A 23,206-nucleotide genomic window follows, 5' to 3' on the forward strand; every position below is an offset into this window, starting at 1 on the left:
CCTTGGGCCTATCCTTTCAATATTAAATCTGTAAGTTGTTAGCAATATGGTGGAAGGTCCCCCACTACGCTGCTTTAACCTATCCAAGCCCTTCAGATCTGCTTATACTGATACCAGTGCTCTGTTAGTGAGGATGAGGCGAAACAGAGGCCCACTCTGAAGGGAAATGTACCCAGGGGCTTCTCTGCTTAGTTCAAGCTTTGCATGGATGCGTCTTGATTAAGGGACCGCCACCGGCTCGGTTGCCTGTATTTCTGAGCTGATTCTTCATGAGTTATGATGATGCTCTGTTCTAGCGGCAATTCTGGGCTTGTGTAGTTGTCACAAGTGGAGATGTTGAGAGAAATGGGGAGAAATGTGAAAAAGCACCTGCACCAAAAAGGCTAAAAAAAGCACCTGCCTCAGGTTTGCAGTGGTCTATTTCGCATTGCTGTGATTAGCGCTGGTCTATTTCGCGTTGCTGTGATTAGCGCTGGTCTATTTCGCGTTGCTGTGATTAGCGCTGGTCTATTTCGCGTTGCTGTGATTAGCGCTGGTCTATTTCGCATTGCTGTGGTTAGCGTTGGTCTATTTCGCATTGCTGTGGTTAGCGCTGGTCTATTTCGCGTTGCTGTGATTAGCGCTGGTCTATTTCGCGTTGCTGTGATTAGCGCTGGTCTATTTCGCGTTGCTGTGATTAGCGCTGGTCTATTTCGCATTGCTGTGGTTAGCGTTGGTCTATTTCGCATTGCTGTGGTTAGCGCTGGTCTATTTCGCATTGCTGTGGTTGGCGCTGGTCTATTTCCCATCCCTGTGGTTAGCGCTGGTCTATTTCGCATTGCTGTGGTTAGCGCTGGTCTATTTCGCATTGCTGTGGTTAGCGTTGGTCTATTTCGCATTGCTGTGGTTAGCGCTGGTCTATTTCGCATTGCTGTGGTTGGCGCTGGTCTATTCCCCATCCCTGTGGTTGGCGCTGGTCTATTTCGCATTGCTGTGGTTGGCGCTGGTCTATTCCCCATCCCTGTGGTTGGCGCTGGTCTATTTCCCATCCCTGTGGTTGGCGCTGGTCTATTTCCCATCCCTGTGGTTGGCGCTGGTCTATTCCCCATCCCTGTGGTTGGCGGTGGTCTATTTCCCATCCCTGTGGTTGGCGCTGGTCTATTCCCCATCCCTGTGGTTGGCGCTGGTCTATTCCCCATCCCTGTGGTTGGCGCTGGTCTATTCCCCATCCCTGTGGTTGGCGCTGGTCTATTCCCCATCCCTGTGGTTGGCGCTGGTCTATTCCCCATCCCTGTGGTTGGCGCTGGTCTATTCCCCATCCCTGTGGTTGGCGCTGGTCTATTTTCCATCCCTGTGGTTGGCGCTGGTCTATTCCCCATCCCTGTGGTTGGCGCTGGTCTATTCCCCATCCCTGTGGTTGGCGCTGGTCTATTTTCTATCCCTGTGGTTGGCGCTGGTCTATTTCCCATCCCTGTGGTTTTCTCTAATCTATTTCGCATCACTGTGTAACAGTGGGGGTTCCTTCTCCCTCATCTACTCTCCTCCTCAGTCTTCAATTACTAACAACCAGTGGACATACAGTTGAAGTCAGAAGTTTACATACACCTTAGCCAAATACATTTAAACAAAGTTTTTCACAATTCCTGTACGATCACTTTATTTTAAGAATGTGAAATGTCAGAATAATAGTAGAGAGAGTGATTTATTTCAGCTTTTATTTATTTCATCACATTCCCAGTTGGTCAGAAGTTTACATACACTCAATTAGTATTTGGTAGCGTTGCCTTTAAATAGTTTAACTTGGGTCACACGTTTCGGGTAGCCTTCCACAAGCTTCCCACAATAAGTTGGATGAATTTTGGTCCATTCGTCATGACAGAGCTGGTGTAACTGAGTCAGGTTTGTAGGCCTCCTTGCTCGCACACGCTTTTTCAGTTCTGCCCACAAATTTTCTATAGGATTGAGGTCAGGGCTTTGTGATGGCCTCTCCAATACATTGACTTTGTTGTCCTTAAGCCATTTTGCCACAACTTTGGAAGTATGCTTGGGGTCATTGTCCATTTGGAAGACTTATTTGCGACCAAGCTTTAACTTCCTGACTGATGTCTTGTGATGTTCCACATAATTTTCCCACCTCATGATGCCATCTATTTTGTGAAGTGCACCAGTTCCTCCTGCAGCAAAGCACACCCACAACATGACGCTGCCACCCCGTGCTTCACGGTTGGGATGGTGTTCTTCGGCTTGCAAGCCTCCCCCTTTTTCCTCCAAACATAACAATGGTCATTATGGCCGAACAGTTCTATTTTTGTTTCATCAGACTAGAGGACATTTCTCCAAAATGTACGATCTTTGTCCCCATGTGTCAATATAGGACTCGTTTTACTGTGGATATAGATACTTTTGTACCTGTTTCCTCCAGTATCTTCACAAGGTCCTTTGATGTTGTTCTGGGATTGATTTGCACTTTTTGCACTAAAGTACGTTCATCTCTAGGAGACAGAACGCGTCTCCTTCCTGAGCGGTATGATGGCTGCATGGGCCCATCGTGTTTATACTTGCGTACTATTGTTTTTACAGATGAATGTGGTACCTTCAGGTGTTTGGAAATTGCTCCCAAGGATTAACCAGGAGGTCTACAATTCTTTTTCTTGGCTGATTTCTTTTGATTTTCCCATGATGTCAAGAAAAGAGGCACTGAGTTTGAAGGTAGGCCTTGAAATACATCTACAGGTACACCTCCAATTTACTCAAATTATGTCAATTAGCCTATCAGAAGCTTCTAAAGCCATGACATCATTTTCTGGAATTTTCCAAGCTGTGTGAAGGCACAGTCAACTTAGTGTATGTAAACTTCCGACACACTGGAATTGTGATACAGTGAATTTTAAGTTAAATAATCTGTCTGTAAACAATTGTTGGAAAAATGACTTGTCATGCACAAAGTAGATGTCCTAACCGACTTGCCAAAACTATAGTTTGTTAACAAGAAATTTGTGGAATGGTTTAAAAACAATGACTCCAACCTAAATGTATGTAAACTTTCTACGTCAACTGTAGATATTATTAGATATTTATTTCCACACAGAGCAAGACATGTTTTGTGTCTGATGTCTCCTATGAAGGCAAGGCCAGAGAATCTTCATCTGGACAGAGGCGTCTGTCTGTCTGTCTGTCTGTCTGTCTGTCTGTCTCTCTCTCTCTGTCTCTCTGTCTCTCTGTGTCTGTGTCTGTCTCTGTCTCTGTCTGTCTGTCAATGGGCTGGATGTACCCATGCTGTTGCCTATTTTCCAGTAACAATCTCCAAATGAAAGTGTGGTGGGGGCTCAGCAGAGTAAATGCACTCCCCATCTCTCTCTCTCTCTCTGTACACATGAGTGAACCCAGTCAGCTGCACTGTACACTGACTCCTCTCAGGATTCGTCCGCACACTGAATGGACCTTTTGTGCTCAGGAGTTGCTTAAGGGAGTGTTGCACTTGCTATTTTTTAAAACTGGCCTCCATAATGAAGTGGGTGTCAGGTCTCTAATGTGCATTAGCAGCAAGCCTTTCAACGACTTAATAGCAAATCAAATGGTTTGGTGAAGCGTAACGTCCCCATCTGCATGATTTGTCATCAGGAAAATCGTTATCCTGACCTACAGCGTTTTATATTCTAGTCTTCAGCTAAGTTAGTACTAACAGGAAAGAGAGACCAGAAATAAATGTATTGTTAGTGTGTTTGAGTTACTAATCAGTAACAGTGTTTTTGTTTGTCAGATTGTTTGTGTGTGACGTAGTCGTCCCTAAGGGGGGCAGCACTCCCGGTGATGTCATTGATGTGAGGAAGTGACAAAATGATCTCAGTCCTGTGTACAGTATTTGGCTTAAGGAGGCTGTTGGCCCAGTTGCATCAGGTGTGTAAGTGCTGAATCAGATTAGTGCTGGCCTGGAACAAATGCCTGCATACTGTGTGAGTGTCCCTGGACCAGAATTGAGCAACACCATAGTAAAGGGATGCTGTTTATCGAGTTGAGCAACACTGCATGTAATAAGGAACTTTGTATCTAGTTTTTCTCATTGGGCTCCAGTGTCTCAGCCATCCTCCTACTCAGTAGCACAACGGCAGATCCAGGTCCCGTAGTGAACAAAGCAGCAGATGAGGAGTCAATACTGCTCTTTATGTCTCCTTAACAATGTTGCCTTACAGTGAAGCCAGCTCGTTCCCTGAGTCTGAGACACTCTGTACTGGACCAAACCCAACTCACTGTGGATCGTGCTTCCAATGGTTCACAGAGTTCGAGCATGGTGCTGGCAACACGGGGGTTGTGGATTAGACTTCCCACACGGGCCATTGGTTGTTAATGTGCGTCCTGTGTCATTGTTAATAATGTTGACTATTCTGTCTCTTTAGAATAAAGTGTCTGCTAAGTGACGTATTAACCTCTCTCGTTGATGAGTATCACACCAGAACTCCCACTCAGACCTCCCAAGGGACTTTGTGTTCTGTGAATTTGCGTATCCGCTCAAACGGTTCCATCTCCATTTCCTGCTGGAGAAGCTTTGAGCTTTCATTAGCCTAATCTTAAGCCCCGCCCCCATAGGAAGTAACTCATTACTTATTATGGCTCATTTGTCTCCAGTCTCCCCAGGTCCAGATGCCTCTATGATTAGCCTCGCTGTGCAGGAATGCCCACTGACGTTTTGTTTCGGAATGCCGTCAAAACCGCCGGAAATACTGTGGTGCGCTCTGTGACGTCATTAGCCAGTGTGTCAGAGTTCTACTCTATATAAGGATGTTGATTTGTGTAACACGCATGACATTTCAGCTTAAAGCCTAGACCCCCAAAACCCCCCTCCACACACACACACACACACATACTGAAAACAGGGCCATGTCACTATGGCTTAGGGTGATGGGCAGTCCTCTAGTGTTAATCATTATTTAGTTATATAACTTATATAAAACACACACACCTTCTGTTGAGAGCAGATGTCATTAACATGGCATGACTAATGAGCTAGTCATTATTGCCAAGCAGATTAGCTTGTAAACATAATGCGGACAGTCATATTAGAGGGTAACATAGACTGGGTCAGTCATCTAATCAAAAGAACAGATTTTTCTCCAAAACTGTTTATTGCATTTCCGCAGATGCATTAAAAACAGTAATTGTCTGAGTAATGGCGTGTGTTTTAAAAATAGTCGATTTTAAAAGTACTATGGTAGGTAATGTGGATGGCCATGTCAATTAATAGTTGCATAATGTCTCAGTAGAAGCCACGTAGGGCATATTTAACGCTCTGAGGTCTTGTATTTATCTGGGAGAGCTCTGTGACCAAACTCCACATGCACAGACACTACCACAGTGTGTGTGTGTGTGTGTGTGTGTGTGTGTGTGTGTGTGTGTGTGTGTGTGTGTGTGTGTGCGGAGACTGTTTGGGTCAGTGCAGCAGATTTAGACATCAGGAGCCTTCCATGCTGATTACAGGGGCACAAGCCACAAGGAACCACAGGAACTCTTTCTCTCTCTCTCTCTGCCTCTCCATTTCTCCCTCTCGTTCTCTCACTCGCTCACCATGACTCCGTTTAGTCTAATTCGCAGAGACAGGACAGAGGTGTGTGCATGGGTGGAATTATTGTTGACTACCTAGCCCTCAGTCTTGTTTGTCCATACACTCTGTACCCTGCTGTGTGTTAGGCAGTACTTAGTGAATTGATTAGGAATCCAAGCCACTGTTGATTTGTTTTCTCAGTGTCAACAGTTGTCAGTATTTAACTCCATCTGTCAGTTCTATCAGCCATTCAAAATGCTAAGTGTGGTTCTGATAGCCTGAGTCCAAGATCTGTTTGTGCTGTCTTGCCAACTCCCTTGCTATGAGTGTCACGCCAAACAAGTTGGAACACAAACAGATCAGAGACTCAGGCTAGGTCTGGGCTAGGTAGAGCCGGAGACTCCCGGGCCTGGACCCGACACTGTGAGGATAGATCCCATTCTGGTCTGTCTGCTGCCAGCTTCCTCCAGGCTCTAATTACTAACTTATGGTGAGGAAATATCCAGCAGATAAACCCAGTACCACCACAGCCACGCTGGGGAGGGACAGACAGGCGGACTGCAGTCCAAGCACTTTTACAACACTTTGATTTAACTTCTTACTGACCTGGAATTGGGGTGGGGGGGACTTTTGGAAAGCAAAAAGTCTGTCTTTGAGTTAGAGTTGAGAAATGATTGTCCTGTGGAATGGGTTAGATTGTAGATACTAGTTTGTGTCTGTTTTGTCCTGTGATCAGCCGTTCCAAGAGTGGTTCCTCAGCCTTCGGGGCCTTGCTTATTCCGCTGTATATTGGCCATGAAATTCATTCTCTATTTGGTTATGAACTGGGAAGTGTAACTTCTCTCACTGACTGGTTTACACCAGATCATCTTCAACCAATGAAAACCATTGAGAGATTGCTGGCAAACAGAACCGTCAAATACCAAGTCTAATCACTGTCTTATTGAAAGCAGGCCTTGCTCATTAACTCAACCACACTGACTCCACATAATCTCAATCCGCGTCTTTACATCGGGTCAATTGCCTTCTATCTGCCCCGTGGCAGGAAATGCCAATCTAGCGAGTGGGAATTAGTGCACGTGTGAGAGAGTCCTTAGATTCCCCCAGAGCCCCAGTGAGCCCCACTCACGCATCCCCCCCCCCCAGCATTTGGACACCATCAGTGGGGAATATGGGGATTGGGGATGAGCATGTGGCTGCCATCGGGAGCAGAGAGAATCGGGTGATTGGATCAAATCAAGGTCCCTCAATCAGGCTGTGTGTGTGTGTGTGTGTGTCATAGGCTCTAGATTAGCAGCTGCTGTATGTGTCGTAGCAGGGTTTTTATTTAAGATGGTGACACTTTTTAGAACATTGCAGATAGAAATGAATATGTAGAGCTTATCGATTCCTGAATGTTGTAAGGGCATGATCCCCAGGCCAGCAGCTCTGGTTGTAGGAGCAGGGCAGGAGACTCATGAGAAGGACAGGCCTGTCTGTGTCTGACAGAGAATAAGGGAGCTGCGCTGCGTAGCGCTGAGATGAGGTCATAGATTGTGGCTGCAGCGACGAATCGGGCACAGTCTGTTTTATTTTCTCTCTCTCCCTCGCTCCCCTTTTATTCTGCATCATCAGCTCTGTCTGTATGTTTAGGAAGGCGCTCTAAAATTGTGTGTGTGTGTGTGTGTGATTATGCCTGTGCTGTTTGTATATCATCGGCCCCCCGAGGCCCTTCCCCAGATGTGCGGAAGACATACTCCTGCAGAGGGAACCTCCTGATCTCTCCTCCCTTTTACTTTCACTCCTCTCTTCTTCCTGTCCATTTACATTCAGTCCTTTCACTACCTCCCCCTCTCTTATATCTCTCTTTTCTCTCCCCCTCATCTTTAATCTCCTTCTGACTGTTCTTTCTCCTTCATAGTGCATCGCCGCCCCACAGGCATGTCTATATTAGTGGCCCGCTGTGTGCTGGTCCAGTCCTTGACTCTTATGTAACTAAATGTAACATGTTGGGGGTCAGGCGTTTGGCCATAGGTCATGTACTAAAGTGACGGCTTCCATTTAATGTGAACCCTTAGGCTCACCATGCAACGTCAGTAGCCTCCAGCTTTTTTGGGGCTTGTGTGTTTGGTCTTGCATGGGTGCTTCTGTGTACATGGCTGTCCGCGTTCTATGCCCATCTGCCCTACTGCACAACGTGTGCTTGTGTGTTTACAGGATGTACGGTCATGCGAGAGAAATAACAGCCCTCTTCTGAATAACAGCCTTCCTCCGCAGGCTGTGTGTGTGTGTGTGTGTGTGTGTGTGTGTGTGTGTATGCACATGAGTGTGTGTATGCAGGCACATGTACGTGTGTGTATGCTAGAGGTCAACCGATTAATCGGCATGGCCAAATTAGGGCCGATTTCAAGTTTTCATAACAATCGGTAATCAGCATTTTGGACGCCGATTGCATTCCACGAGGAAACTGTGTGGCAGGCTGACCACCTGTTACACAAATGCAGCAAGGAGCCAAGGTAAGTTGCTAGCTAGCATTACACTTATCTTATAAAAAACAATCAATCTTCACATGGGGAGGCAGGGTAGACTGCAACCGGAAGGTTGCAAGTTCAAACCCCCGAGCTGACAAGGTACAAAGGTTAAATAAATAAATAAACATAATCACTAGTTAATACACATGGTTGATGATATTACTAGGTTAACTAGCTTGTCCTGCATTGCATATAAATTAACAGGCACCGCATTGATTATCATCGAATCACCGCCTACTTCGCCAAATGGGGGATGATTTAAATTAACGAATGTACCTAACTATAAACATCAATGCATTTCTTAAAATCAATAGACAGAAGTAGATTTTTTTTAAACCTGCATATTTAGTTAAAAGAAATTAATGTTAGCAAGCAATATTAATCTAGGGAAATTGTGTCACTTCTCTTGCGTTCATTGCACGCAGAGTCAGGGTATATGCAACAGTTTGGGCCACCTGGCTCATTGCGAACTAATTAGCCAGAATTTTACATAATTATGACATAACATTGAAGGTTGTGCAATGTAACAGCAATATTTAGACGTATGGATGCCACCTGTTCGATAAAATACAAAACGGTTCCGTATTTCACTGAAAGAATAAACGTTTTGTTTTCGAAATGATAGTTTCCGGAAATAGTCGATGGGTCATAATTCCTATAATAACTACAACCTAAAACTTCTTTACGGGGAATATTGAAGAACTGGGAATATTGAACCTCCCGCTTTCATATGTTCTCATGTTCTGAGCAAGGAACTTAAACATTAGCTTTTTTACATGGTACATATTGCACCTTTACTTTCTTCTCCAACACTGTAATTGTAATTATCATTATTACACACCATATATATATATATTAAAAATAATCGGCAGATTTTAATCGGTATCGGCTTTTTTTTGGTCCTCCAATAATCGGTATAGGCGTTAAAATCATAATCAATTGACCTCTAGTGTATGCGTGGTGTATGATTGACCTCAATTATTAGACTGGTCGATATTCTTTTGTCAAGCAGCAGTAAATATCTAAAAAAGATTTCTGGCACACGCCCATTTCGGTGAACTAATCATCTCAGTGAACTAATAATCTCAGTGAACTAATCATATCGGTGAACTAATCATCTCAGTGAACTAATCATATCGGTGAACTAATAATCTCAGTGAACTAATCATCTCAGTGAACTAATCATCTCAGTGAACTAATAATCTCAGTGAACTAATCATATCGGTGAACTAATCATCTCAGTGAACTAATCATATCGGTGAACTAATAATTTCAGTGAACTAATCATCTCGGTGAACTAATCATATCGGTGAACTAATCATATCGGTGAACTAATCATATCGGTGAACTAATCATATCGGTGAACTAATCATCTCGGTGAACTAATCATATCGGTGAACTAATCATCTCAGTGAACTAATCATATCGGTGAACTAATCATCTCAGTGAACTAATCCATTGCGGAGGCCGTGGGGATGGCACAGTCCAAGAAGGGCATTTCTCTCTCCAGATTGAGCTCTCTCCTGCCAATTTGTGCACATTCATTGTTTCATAACTTCATTTTTTGAATTGTTTGAGTTTCATTGCTAGTGTCTATCAATTCCCCATTACATACAGTAGCTCACCAGAAGTACATTTTACTGTTAATTCCTATAATTTCTAATCTACAACATTTATTTGGTTACGGTAATGTCTGTTAATGCATTCAATATATTATTATTCCAGTCGTTTGCCCGTTTCTCATTGTCGGAGTGGACACGTTGTTTGCAGAGCGCATAACCTATACTACACTTGTAAGAAACACGTTTTGGTTGATTTCATTCCGTTTACGAATTCTGTCAATTTAGTCATTGTCAGGAGCACTCTAAACAAAAGACAATGTTGAGCAAGGAAGAGCACCTGGTTACGCATAGAAGTAGGCCGGCCTATAGGCTTCTCAAAGTAATGTTTTCTTCACCTCAAACAGCGAGGAAGCAAAGTCTGTTTTTACATCCATTCAGACTAACAATAGTTCCTCAATGTATTTGAAAAGTCTTTCCAGCTCTCTCCCTTTTTCATAACCACTCGGTGTGAAATGAAAAATGGCCAACATCATAAAATGGGCCTACCTGACTACGACCTGACTACGACCTGACTACGACTTATCCCTTGCGCAAATAGCCAACAGCTGACGGCACAGAATATTTTATACAATGTTGCAAGGAGCTTCAGGCCAGACCCAAGTTAATAGCCGATACAGTGTTTCAAGTTCGTTGCAGAAAGGCCACGTGTAGCCACTGCCGGCTGAAATATTTTTAGTTGTTTGCTTTATAGGCTATTTTTACATGGCAATTAAAGTTACTTTTTAGGTTTATCATTTTGCATTTAGAATCGGATAGAATTTTGATTAACCTCATGACAATGATTTTGCTATACGGAGACATTAATATAAATAAAATAATTGTTCCACATAAATGTGCATATGAAAACCACAACTGGTACGCAGATCAGTAGAAGTTGTAAGATACATTGGCATTCCACGTGAGAAAGTTGGCCTACTCCTCGTGTAGCCTATTACCGGCAACTTCAGGAGAGTAATAGCAGAATCTGCGAAAGCCAGCGAGAGCTGGATGGTCGTGACAGGTTAAGGTTTTTTTCTTCTGATTACCTTGTTCTCTGGCTCCCTCTTGAGTCATTTGTGTCTTATTTCATCAAACAGTGAGCTTAAAGCATAAGACAATGTGGTGGGAGGTTCTCCTCCAGCAGGCAGGTTGGGATGATTTAGAGGGGAGATGGTGAAACGTATGAGTGAGACCATCCCTCTACAGATGGACGCTGCTCTCTCTCTCCTTTCTCTACAGATGGACGCTGGAGCTGGTCTCGCTCTCCTCTCTCTACAGATTGGAGCTGGTCTCTCTCTCCTCAAATAGGTCTCAGCATGGAGCCAGTACAGTACAGCCCTGTTGAGGCTTATAGTAAACCAACGTTGAGTCAGAGCTGGCTTACCGCTGCACCACTGTTTAAATACCGTACACATATCATACATGACAAAGTGTGTCACCAAAAGATACTGCTGTTTTGTTAGCTGTCTGAGTGTCACAAATAGGAAGTCACAGATTGTCACTTGTGTGTTTGTGCATGTGGCCGCATACGTGCCTGCTTGCATGAGTCTGTGTGAGAGGCCACAATGCTTTTGGGCTCAGGCCAAGGGTCTGACTCGATCTCGCCTGACCAGCTGAGCACTGACTAGGTCCAGGGTAGACCGGGTTAGTGCTGCCATTTGGCTGCCCTAAAGACTTCTCCTTAATTAAAACATGTCATAAGCATTCATTGCATTCTACTAACTTTGTTATTGCGCAACAGCTTTAACAGAAAAGGGATCTTTTTTTTTATATATTGCTAGTATTGGCCCAGATTAGCTCTGCTTTAAATGTCTGAGGACTAAGCAGCATGAGACCCCCCCCCCCAACACCACACACACACATGCTAAAACACACACACACACATGCTAAAACACACGTGCACAGTGCAGGATTTGGTGGAATCAGCCAGGGGCCTTAAAACCGGGCCTCTATTTTTGACAGACTTGGGTAACATTGACAAACACCATGTGGATGGAAGTTGGCTTCTTCCTTATGACTGAGTTCCTCTTTAATTCAGCATCAAAAAAGTGAGAATTTAGATCTGATCTGTTTCTTTGTGTGACCTTTAGTAACCACACAGTACACGCGCGCGTGTGTGTGTGTGTGTGTGTGTGTGTGTGCGCACACGCATGGACACACCAACACACACACATAGACACACACACCCCTATCCCTCCATCCAGTCCCTCTACTCCCCCACACAGACACAGGGCCATATGACATGAGCAAGGAGGTGCAGCGGAGGGGGAGAGACATACAGTACGTCTCCACAGAGCTGGTTTAGGTCAGAAGAGGGACCCTAGATAGCCCTTTTTAGCAGAACCCCGTTATGTAGATACAGAAAACCCCACTGCTCATCCATGCCGGTCTCATTCCCACTAGGATCCAGTGTGTGTGTAGAGTGGGGTTTGTGTGTGTGTGTGTGTGTGTGTGTGTGTGTGTGTGTGTGTGTGCCACAACTCCGTGATCTATTGGCCATGGGGCCCCCTTTTTATGACTGGTTCCAACTTCCTTGGGTCCCTCATACAGTTGATGCAGCATTTTTAAAAAGAGGATCTTACAATGAGGGAAAACCCAGAGAAGGTTATTATGGATGTTTGTGAACTCACTTCTGATCACACTCTTTGGCAGAGAGACTGTAAAGTTTGGCTCCGGTTGAAGTTTTTGACAACGTACAAGAAATCCCTGTCGACACGTACACCATCCCCAGCCCCGTCTCTTGTATCAACACCTCACCTTCGATAAAGCCTGGCGCTTGTCATCGGGGCGAAGCCAAGAGAAACAACTTGCCCTAACGCAACTGTAGCATATCACTGTCCTCACCCAGCCGCGGTTCCTGTAGACTAAACTAAAATAGCCCAGGACAGGTCACATTCACCTGAAAGAGCCAAAGGGTTTGTCTCAGTCATGTTTACACTAAAGCTATCTAGATAGCTAAGTCGCTAACTCTGCAGTATCTAGGGAGGGATCGGATGTCCCTTTGAGAACAAATGGAAAGGGCAGGGAAGTGCTTGTAACTTGGGCCGCCCTCTCCCTTTCACTCACACACACACATGGGTGTGTTTGTTTGGCCGTTTTCTCGCCCAGACGGCGGCTCGCTAAGTGACCCTTGACCTCGCCTGGAGAGCAAGGTGGAGGGTCAGAGGTCAGAGTGCGTCCTGCTCTCCTGGCGTCAGGGGAGCGGTTGGAACGGGAGTGGGGTTAGGGGTGGGCACTATGGAATGTTCCAGGTCTGTTAAGTGGCTCCAGTGTTTGTTTTTCCTGATTAAACCCAAGTCAATAGAACTGGAGATACTCCGGGAGGATAGAATACACCGTCTCCGGTCAGGAAATGTTGAAGTTCCTCTATAACTCACTCAGTTGAGTGTAAGGTTTTGAGAGTGTTCTTCGTCCGCTTACCCCACATTTACCTTGTACCCTCGGCGTCTTAGAATGGTGTCGAAGGTCCCAACACGTACAGTATCAGAGTGTGTGTGTGTGATTGGGGGCTGTTGAATGGAGGTAGCGGGACGCTTGAGTTCCAGGACCCTAGAGAAAAACAAATTAAAAGAGCGAGAACTTCCATATGATCCGTTCTGACACTGCATTATCACGGCAGATTGAAGACATTAGCACTACAGAGGGAGGGAGGGGGGAGAGAGGTGACTAAGTCAGACAGAAAAAGGGGGAAGTCTCCAGCCAAAAAAAAAAGGGAGGGAGAGAAAAAAGACAGACATTACATGTGGCTATCTGAGGCTGCGAGCAAGTAATGGAGCGAGACAGAATAGCCGGTAAGTTCTGGGCTCTCAAACTTTTTTCTTCTGCATAGTTTGGAGCCTTTTTCATTGAAGAAAAGCTGCTTAATTTACTCTGTTCTAACTCACTTGGTAACTTTGCTGCCTCGCCTGTGTAGAGGAAGCCACGAGTCATTCGGGGTTCTGTTTGCTTCGTCGGCCAATACGGTAGACGCTGGGGCACCCTGTCTGTCTAGTCCGCTTGCCTCACTACTGTTTGAAAGAGTTCAGGACTAACTAATTCATCTTGCTAGTAAATTCGACAAGAATATGATCATCAGCTCTAATGATGATTTCAGTCTTTTCACTTTGGATTTTTGTTGTTGTTGTTGAATTCACTCCATTTTTAAGGGTTGACATGTAATAGTTTACTCTACAGCTGGTGGTAGTCTTTGTCTCTCTTTCTGACACGGTCAGCTGTGAGATGCTGTCTTTACTGAATGTGCTGGTCTGCATGAGTGTGTGCGTGAGAGAGGGGGGCATCATGTGAAGAAGTGTCTAAAATCACCATGACTACAAGGTATCCTGGACACTACTATGGAAAGAAATGTGGAAAAGCCACAAAACCAAAACATGCAATTTGTGACTGAGGCATTGCAGTAGGATTGCATTGGATAGGATGGAATAATGATTCACTACAGTTGACCTTGACGTGGGAGCTGGACTATAGATAGACATGATTAACTCTGAATAATGTCATAGCCATGCATACGAGGGAGTTTATGCTTGATTTCAGTCATCTGGATAAACTAGGATTGATGGGAAAGTCTCTATTTTTAGTTATGGGATGAGGCATGAGCTCATGTCTCATGTCGTCGGCTAATATGCTTTTTTTCCCGGTTGTGGCCTCCGCCAGCGTCCTTTCAGGAAAGCCTGGCACGTCCCACACACTGTGTCCTGTCCGACTGCGTGTCATGCTGTGTCCTCCCCGCTGTTGCTCTCAGCTTCAGGGTTGATATTCCTCCACTTCCCCTGTTCATGTCACTCTCTCTGTTTACACACTGCTATGACTGAAGCGATCTCTGATCCATAGATCTGCCTTATCAGGTCTTTCATTGGATTTTCTGTTTTTTTGGTCAGTTTTGAGTTGTAGAGGGGCTTCTAAACTGGCCCATATGGGCTCAGTCTGGATTAAAACGATACCACTAATCCAACAGGCTTGTGGAGATTAGCGTCGGACATCAAGCCGAGCGTCACTCTGAAAATGAACCTTCATTCAGCTGCTAACGAGATGGCTCCGCTTCAGCTCTGTGAGTCTGATCTGCTGTGCAGACTCTGTATAGTTCTAGATTAGACCACAGGGAGGCAGTGTTGCTATGTGAGTTTTCCCTTAGCCATCTGTTTCTGCAGGCAGTCAGTGGACTGCACCACCATTTCACTGAGTTCTGTGAAAAGTTCCATGTGGATGATTCATATTTTGCAGACAGGGATTTCTTTCTTGTGTGATTTGGAAGAATATAGCAAAGTCGGACGGTGGTGGGGGTGAGGAGAAGTGTGAGGTTTTTCCACAGCTCGAGCGTTTGGTGGCAGCAGTCGCCTTTCATCCAGGAAGCCCTGGGTTGAGCAACTTCCCCTTTATTTAGTCTTTATAGGGTTGTTTTTAGATATGTTGCTATGACAACCCCCCCCCCCCCCCCCAAAAAAAAAAACAACAACAACAACAACACGTAACTTGTTTTGAGAGCTATATGAGCTACAGTATTGTCTTAGCGGGACATTTTGGACCCGTGCTATGAGCCTCTGTCGCCACTCTCCGTTTTGGCTCTGTAGTGTTTCAAACCTCTGCTATAAACCGTAGCATCAGACCTCAACGGTACGGCCGTGGTGTCGCCTCTCTACCCTCGGCTGTGCTGGATTTCAGATAATATGTTCAATGTGATGTCTTATTATTCATCTCTACGTATGGGCAGCACATTGGGCTATAATGTCAGATAGTTGACTCCCTCATTGTGTTTGGCTGCTGCTTCAGTGATAAAATTCCAAATCTATGTTTAATAGTGGAAATCAGAGGAAATCAGAAATGTCATGTCCATGTCTGTATTGTGACATTTTAAATAGAGATGATCAGTACAGGATATCCTGTTGAGTGACGCTCTCATCACAGCCATGGCAGGCTATTGGTGGCTGAGGTGTGAGTTGATAGACCTGTTGAGGTCAATGCGGAGCGAGGGAGGTGGCGATGGGGCGTTGCTCTGAACACTTACATGCTCTGGATCAACACAAGGCCTGTGCAGTGTGTCACGTCAGCTTACTCATCCTTCGGCTGCTGTGTGTGAATATTCCTTTGCATTCGTTTGGGTTTTGCACAATGTACACAGTGCAGTGAATGCAGGCGATAGCCAATGCAGTACCCTTAAGACACAGCACAACAAACACATGCAAGACCCCACTCACACACACATGCACACTACCCAATGGCGAACCCCTGTCGAGGAAGTTGCACGGCTCTTTGTGTTCCATACAAGCAGTGCACAGGATTTCCTCCATGAGTCAGCTGTCGGCACTTCTACCTTCCCACCTCTCTGCACACTACCTTTTTATTGTCTGCTAATATTATTATTTCTCCACTAGGATAAGACCGGGCACAAAGAACATGGCCCTGGACATTGAGAACAGGAAAGAAGGAAACTGGGCGGGCAGGCTCTATGGAAGCCCCGCCTTTTGGTGTTGGGAGTTTGGCTGGTACTAGGCTATTATATGGAAATGATGGAACAGGGGTCTAATCTGGGGTTAGGTTAGTCATGATCTATTCGTCGCTGGATACTGGTGGCCCTGAAGGTATATCACGGCAAGGGCCAGCTCTCGTGTGGCCCTTGTATGATCTACGGGTCTGACTGGGCCTTGCACCAGTGGAACATTCATTGAAGGTGTGGAAAATGCTAATGTAACCTGTAGGGAATGTTAGAATAATGGTACTTTTAGATGGTACAGGGTAGATGGTAGATGGCAAACCAGATGTCATTGTTTTCAATGAGAGCACGACAGTAAACGCCGTTGAGGTTGGCGGTGATTGCCGTCAGCTGCCACGGTAGATGGGACTTGCCGCCAGAGTTCAAATATTTAAACTTTTGCCTTCTGCCATGTCTCGCTATGTTCTGTTCTTTATTTTTGTCTTATTATTATCTATCCTGATGCCTAGTCACTTTACCCTGCCTTCATGTACATATCTACCTCAAATACCTTATTATTATCTATCCTGATGCCTAGTCACTTTACCCTGCCTTCATGTACATATCTACCTCAAATACCTTATTATTATCTATCCTCATGCCTTGTCACTTTACCCTGCCTTCATGTACACATCTACCTCAAATACCTTATTATTATCTATCCTGATGCCTAGTCACTTTACCCTGCCTTCATGTACATATCTACCTCAAATACCTTATTATTATCTATCCTGATGCCTAGTCACTTTACCCTGCCTTCATGTACATATCTACCTCAAATACCTAGTACTACTGCACATTGTACTGGTACTCCCTGTATATAGCTACATTCTTGTGTATTTTATTCCTCTTGTGTTACTATTTTTTAATTTTTTTTTGTTAACTCTGCTTGTTGGGAAGGGCTTGTAAGCGTTTCACAGTAAAGTCTACACCAGTTGTATTCGGCGCCTGTGACAAATAAAATGTGATTTGATGATGACTGGTATTTTTTTGTGTCCCTCGTCTAAACGCAGCGTAACATGACTTGTGAAAAGGCACACTTCATCGCACAGTGTGTTTTTTTTTATGCCTGATGGGCAAAGTGTGAAATGATCCAGTCAGGCTAGGAGGCCTGGCGTGTTTACAAGTTCTAGTTGGACAGCTCTCTCGTGCCCTTGTTCTCTCTCTCTCTCTCTCTCTCCTCTGTCTCTGTCTGTTTCTGTGTGTGTTATTATCCCGTTTAATTGAGTAGTTTCTCTACTCAAGATTTTTTATTGAAGCCACGTTTATTTAGCTCTGTTAATTCCATCAGCAGTCATCAGTGCACTGTTGCCACGCTGTCTGGACTGAAAGGTCAGGGCAATGCCGTTTTTAAAAGGTGACATTTTAGAGGAACTGTCTAACCTCTCGCACACACACACACACACACACACACACTCATAAATGGTGTTGATGTGGGGCGACTGGTTTTGTCACTTCCTCATGATAAACGTCTGTGGTTGTGTTCCTATTCGTCTGAAATTGGCCTGACGACCAAGTCTGCAGGTACAACCAGGGAAGTATTAGGAGGCCCACACAGTAAGTGACAAAGCTAACCCACATCATACTGGAGCGAGATGACGTGAAGTAACAAGTGTGAATATGATGAGAGTCCGAGACCAGCCTATCCTATAAGTACATTGTACTGACCCAAACCGGCACCCAAACATGCATCTACACCACAGCTCTCCTCTCTCTCTCTCTCTGTCTCTGTCTCTGTCTCCTCTCTCTCTCTCTGTCTCTCTCTGTCTCTCTCTGTCTCTCTCTGTCTCTCTCTCTGTCTCTCTCTCTGTCTCTGTCTCTCTCTCTGTCTCTGTCTCTCTCTCTCTCTCTCTCTCTCTCTGTCTCTCTCTGCCATTATCCAGAACCCGGCTGTATTGTTTTGGTGGGGATTTTTCTACAGTTTAGCCCTGAGCCTTCAAACACTGTTTACTGGGCTATTTCAGGGGTACTGAAACACACACACATGCGCTCCAGATGTTGTTTTGAAAATCCGTCTCTCTATGCCTGGGAGGGAGCCATCATCTGCGTGTGCATGTGTGTTTGCGTGCGTGTTTAGATAAATATATGCTGGCTGGGGAGGTGTGTATTTCGCACTGTGTGTTTTTAGGTTTAATTGAGGACTGGGGCTGTGTGGCATATGGTTTACAGTACTGCCACTGAGTCTGAGTACCAGGGGGCCACACACTGCTACGTTTGACCGAAGATACGTACATGAATGCACAGGCATGGGTTAGTGAGGATGTAACACAGATGCACGCGCACACATCCACGCAGGCACACACACCACACGCCTATACACAGCTGTCAGGTTTTACTGGATGTGTGATACACAGAATGTGGGTATGTGAGTACTTATGAAGCGGACTCAACCCATGGTTGCTTTCAGTACTGAGGCAGCCTACACAATCCATAGAAGACTGTAACCTTTCCAACACAGCACAAGTGGTAAAAAAAACAAAACATGGTAGCAGTCTAGAAGAGGTATTCCAGTCCTATAACTGGTATATATCATAAACACACACACTCCATAGTCCTTGGACACACACACACACACTCTCTACCTGGCAGCCTCTGGCCCTGGTCCCTAGACACTTGGCATACAGAGGAACCAGAACACACAATAAAACACAGCAGGAACGCTCCTTGACCTGAAGCTGTTAGCGTGAGGCGACGCCAGTCACCAGGTGGGCCCACTTCTAGAGAAGTGAGTGTTCTTTAATTAGAGGGGTAGTGAGTCTAAGGATGAGTCTGAAATGGACCCCTGTTCCCTAAAAACATATATATATTTTTATTTAACCTTTTATATAACTAGGCAAGTCAATTCTTATTTAAAATTACATCCTACCCCGGCCAAACCTGGACCACGCTGGGACAATTGTGCCTTTCTCTATGGGACTCCTATCATGACCTGATGTGATGCAGCCTGGACTATACTATATAGTGCACTACCTTTCTGACCAGGGCTCATATAGTGCTCTATCTTTTTGACCAGGGCTTCTATAGTGCATTATCTTTTTGACCAGGGCTCCTATAGTGCATTACCTTATTGACCAGGGCTCCTATAGTGCATTACCTTTTTGACCAGGGCTCCTATAGTGCATTACCTTTTTGACCAGGGTTCATATAGTGCTCTACCTTTTTGACCAGGGCTCATATAGTGCTCTACCTTTTTGACCAGGGCTCCTATAGTGCTCTACCTTTTTGACCAGGGCTCCTATAGTGCTCTACCTTTTTGACCAGGGCTCATATAGTGCTCTACCTTTTTGACCAGGGCTCCTATAGTGCTCTACCTTTTTGACCAGGGCTCCTATAGTGCTCTACCTTTTTGACTAGGGCTCATATAGTGCTCTACCTTTTTGACCAGGGCTCATATAGTGCTCTACCTTTTTGACCAGGGCTCATATAGTGCTCTACCTTTTTGACCAGGGCTCATATATACCTTTTTGACCAGGGCTCATATAGTGCTCTACCTTTTTGACCAGGGCTCATATACCTTTTTGACCCTATATAGGGAAAAGGGTGCCATTGCAGATGCAGTCAGACTTTGTGTCAGGAAAGCACCAGAGAAGTGAGTGTTCTTTAATTAGTGCTAGAGAGGCAGAATTACCTGTTTATCAATAACTACTGAGGTACTTAGTCCCACTCCAATCGAGCTAACATGAACTGAGTGGCTTGATTTTTATGAAGGCCATTTTTGAGGGCCTGAGCTTTCTGGTTGATTAGATGAAGCCAGGAAGTTGATTAAGTGGCTGTGTGACAATTCCCCTGTTGGCTCATGTCTTTTTACAGACTTGACACACAGTCACAGTCATTTTTATATTTAAAAAAAATGTAATCAGGCAAGTCAGTTATTAAGAACAAATTCTTATTTACAATGACAGCCTAGGAACAGTGGGTTAACTGCCTGTTCAGGGGCAGAACAACAGATTTGTACCTTGTCAGCTCGGGGATTTGAACTTGGAACCTTTCGGTTACTAGTCCAACACTCTAACCACTAGGCTACCCTGCCGCCCCTCATTGAGAGGGAGGCGGCAGGCAGGGAGATGCACAAAATAAAGGGAGGGAGTTTCTCTCTGAGGGGAGGAGAGGAGGGCTTGCTTTTCACTCTCTGAAGACTGAGTGCTGCGATGCAGTGCCAGGCATAGGAGGAAGCAGAGAAAAAAATCAGTTGCTCCTTTAAGAAAGCTGTTGGATTGGATCAGATCTACTACTCAGCACTCTGTTTTTTACACTGGCTCCTAATTTGGGATTTGTTTAGAATCAATAGGGGGACTCTGGAACGTTACCTTGATTGGGAAGGGATTTGGGAATTCTGTTTACTTGGATATCAAACCAGCAAGATGTCTGACTCCAAGGTTACTGCTCACTTGGACGGAATTATCTCTGACTTTGAAGGTTTGTCTTGTTTTGATCACCCTCTTTTATTTGTCACAGACGTTCCTATCGACAGCCAGTGGTGACTAACGACTGACGATAACTGATGTCAAAACTACTATTTCGAGATCGAATTTACAATTGAGTCACTAGCCTTTTCCACTTAACAGCACTGGTTTCTCTCACTCTGTTTTTGTTTCTTGAGTTTGTTTGTGCACACATTGGGCATGTGTTCCCCTCAGTCTCTTCTTTATTTGACCTATATTGAACTAGGCAAGTCAGTTAAGAACAAATTCTTATTTTCAATGACGGCCTAGAAACAGTGGGTTAACTGCCTTGTTCAGGGGCAGAACTACAGATTTGTACCTTGTCAGCTCAGGGATTCGAACTTGGCCAACGCTCTAACCACTAGGCTACCCTGCCGCCCCTCTTAATCCGAGTCTACTATTGATTATATGGGGTTGCAGGTAGCCTAGTGGTTAGAGCGTTGGCCAAGTTCGAATCCCTGAGCTGACAAGGTACAAATCTGTCGTTCTGCCCCTGAACAAGGCAGTTAACCCACTGTTCCTAGGCTGTCATTGTAAAACAAGAATTTGTTCTTAACTGACTTGCCTTGTTAAATAAAGGTAAATACAAAATATCCTAGTTACGTCACTGTCAGTATTGACAGTGCTACTCCACCACAGGAAACCTTCCAGCTGAAAGCATTAAAGGGACTCATAGTAAAGCCTCACATCTGGCCACCGCATCAAACCCCCATTCATTCACAACTCCTCAGTGTGTCCTCTGTCTCTCTCCTTTGTTTTCCTAGCTGTCCTGTGAAGCTAGCATTGACTTCCTTTGTTGTCCTCTTCCTCCTCCGGTCCGAGTGTGTCCTTCCCTCCAGCTGTGAGAGGTCTGACAGGTGCCACACACACACACGTTTGTTTTGCTATCCTTGTAGGGAACAAACAATTGATTCCCATTCAAAATCCTATTTTCCCTAACCCAGCGTTTCCCAAACTCAGTCCTCGGACCCCAAGGGGTGCACATTTTGGGTTTTGGCCTAACTTAACAGCTGATTTAAAATGATAAAAGCTAGATGATTAGTTGATTTATTTGAATCAGCTGTGTAGTGCTAGGGCATAAAACAAAACATGCACCCCTTGGGGTCCCAAGGAACCAGTTGGGGAAACCCTGCCCTAACCCCTAATCCTTAATCTAACCTTAATCCTAAAACTAAACCTAACCCTAACTCTAACCCTAATTGTAAGCCTAAACCTAACCGCTGAAGCTAAAAAAAAAAAGCCTTATCCCTTTGTGGTCTTGACAAAAATGTACCCATTTGTCTGAGTTTTCCTTGTTTTACTATCCCTGTGAGGGCTCTGGAGGCCGATACGTAAAGCTTATTAAAGAGCAGTGATACTATCGAGAGCAGTGTGCGGGTTTCTTATTTTTATCCCGACAGCGATTGTAAAAACCAAAACCCACACACTTTGAACTGAAAGTGTGTTTCCTCCGTCAGATCTGAGAATCTGAATGTGTGACTGAACACAGTTCAACATGTCGGTATTGTTCATTTCATTTCTTTAGGGTCACATGGACACAGTCCAGAACTTGATGAGCGTTGAGTTCTCGCTCTCTTGGTCAGATCGGTATGTGTGCATTCACTCCCTTAAAATTACACTTCTGGATGTGTGGTCCTGCTTCAGAAAGTCGTTTTGAGCCAGTGTGAACCTCAAAACTTTATCAGTCCGGGCATGAGGGTAAAAGACCTTGTTCTTTGACAGAAAGGATTGTGGTGATCTCTCCATATTGGACAGACCAGACTCTATCTCCCACATCTGTAGGTTTATGTCCAGGTAGTTTTGTTTAGTGAGTGATTATGTGTTCTGAGGGAGTGTGCCTCTGTTTGGGCAGGGAGAGGAAATTCCACCGAGAGAGAGTGTGTGTGTGGTGTGTGTGTGTGTGTGTGTGTGTGTGTGTGTGTGTGTGTGTGTGTGTTACCCTGCCAAAAAATAGGTAAAGTAAACATGTGTTCTATTGCCTGGGCTCTCTTTTAAAGTGGCATGTGTTTATGTATATTTGGTGGAGTGTCCGTGCACTTTTATGACCATCTTTGGGGGCTTGTGCACCACTTTCTTTTGTAAACTCAGTTTAGGTACAGTGTGCTGTTAACTTTCCATTAGCAGTACTATGTGATCAAATGGATGAAAAATACCATATCAGTGCCATGGTAACAGGATGGTGTCAGCCACCCTGTCACTCAGCCTGTCCTCTCAGGCAGTTGTGGATTCTGCTTGAATCTGATACTCTTATGGTATCTGATCTGGGGCCGTGTAGAAACGTCACTATTGGTCACGCACTGCTGCTGAAACACAGCTGACGTCGGACTACTCTGCCATTTACTTGCAAATCCAGTCTGGTCCGTGTTATGTCTGTCTCAAACTAGAAGTGTGGGGATTTTCCAGAGGCTTATTGTTTGTGGACAGTGTGTGTGTGTTTAGATTGTGTGGTTTATGTTAGTGCGTCGGTATGGATTTGAATTTCTTATTTCTGAGTGCACCTGAGATCACCATCAAATCATAAGCCTTGGTCTATTATTGCTCTCTGATTCATTGAATCAACTCAATAGAGAGTCAACTAAATAGGGAATGATCCTCTCGGGGTCTGTTTGCTATGGTGTGTTGTCTGGAATCCATCCGCTCTCGCTACTTCTAACATTGGAAACGGCGCCAGTGGT

At 44.8% G+C, this 23,206-nt stretch overlaps 1 pseudogene; it reads left to right on the top strand.

The window, feature by feature from the left end:
* The first annotated feature begins 20,400 nt into the window (after nucleotides 1-20,400).
* LOC115104406 (neuronal-specific septin-3-like) overlaps nucleotides 20,401-23,206 on the top strand; it is a 58,669-nt pseudogene continuing 55,863 nt past the window's right edge.

Source organism: Oncorhynchus nerka, linkage group LG21 (genome assembly GCF_034236695.1).
Source record: "Oncorhynchus nerka isolate Pitt River linkage group LG21, Oner_Uvic_2.0, whole genome shotgun sequence".
Taxonomy (NCBI): Eukaryota; Metazoa; Chordata; class Actinopteri; order Salmoniformes; family Salmonidae; genus Oncorhynchus; species Oncorhynchus nerka.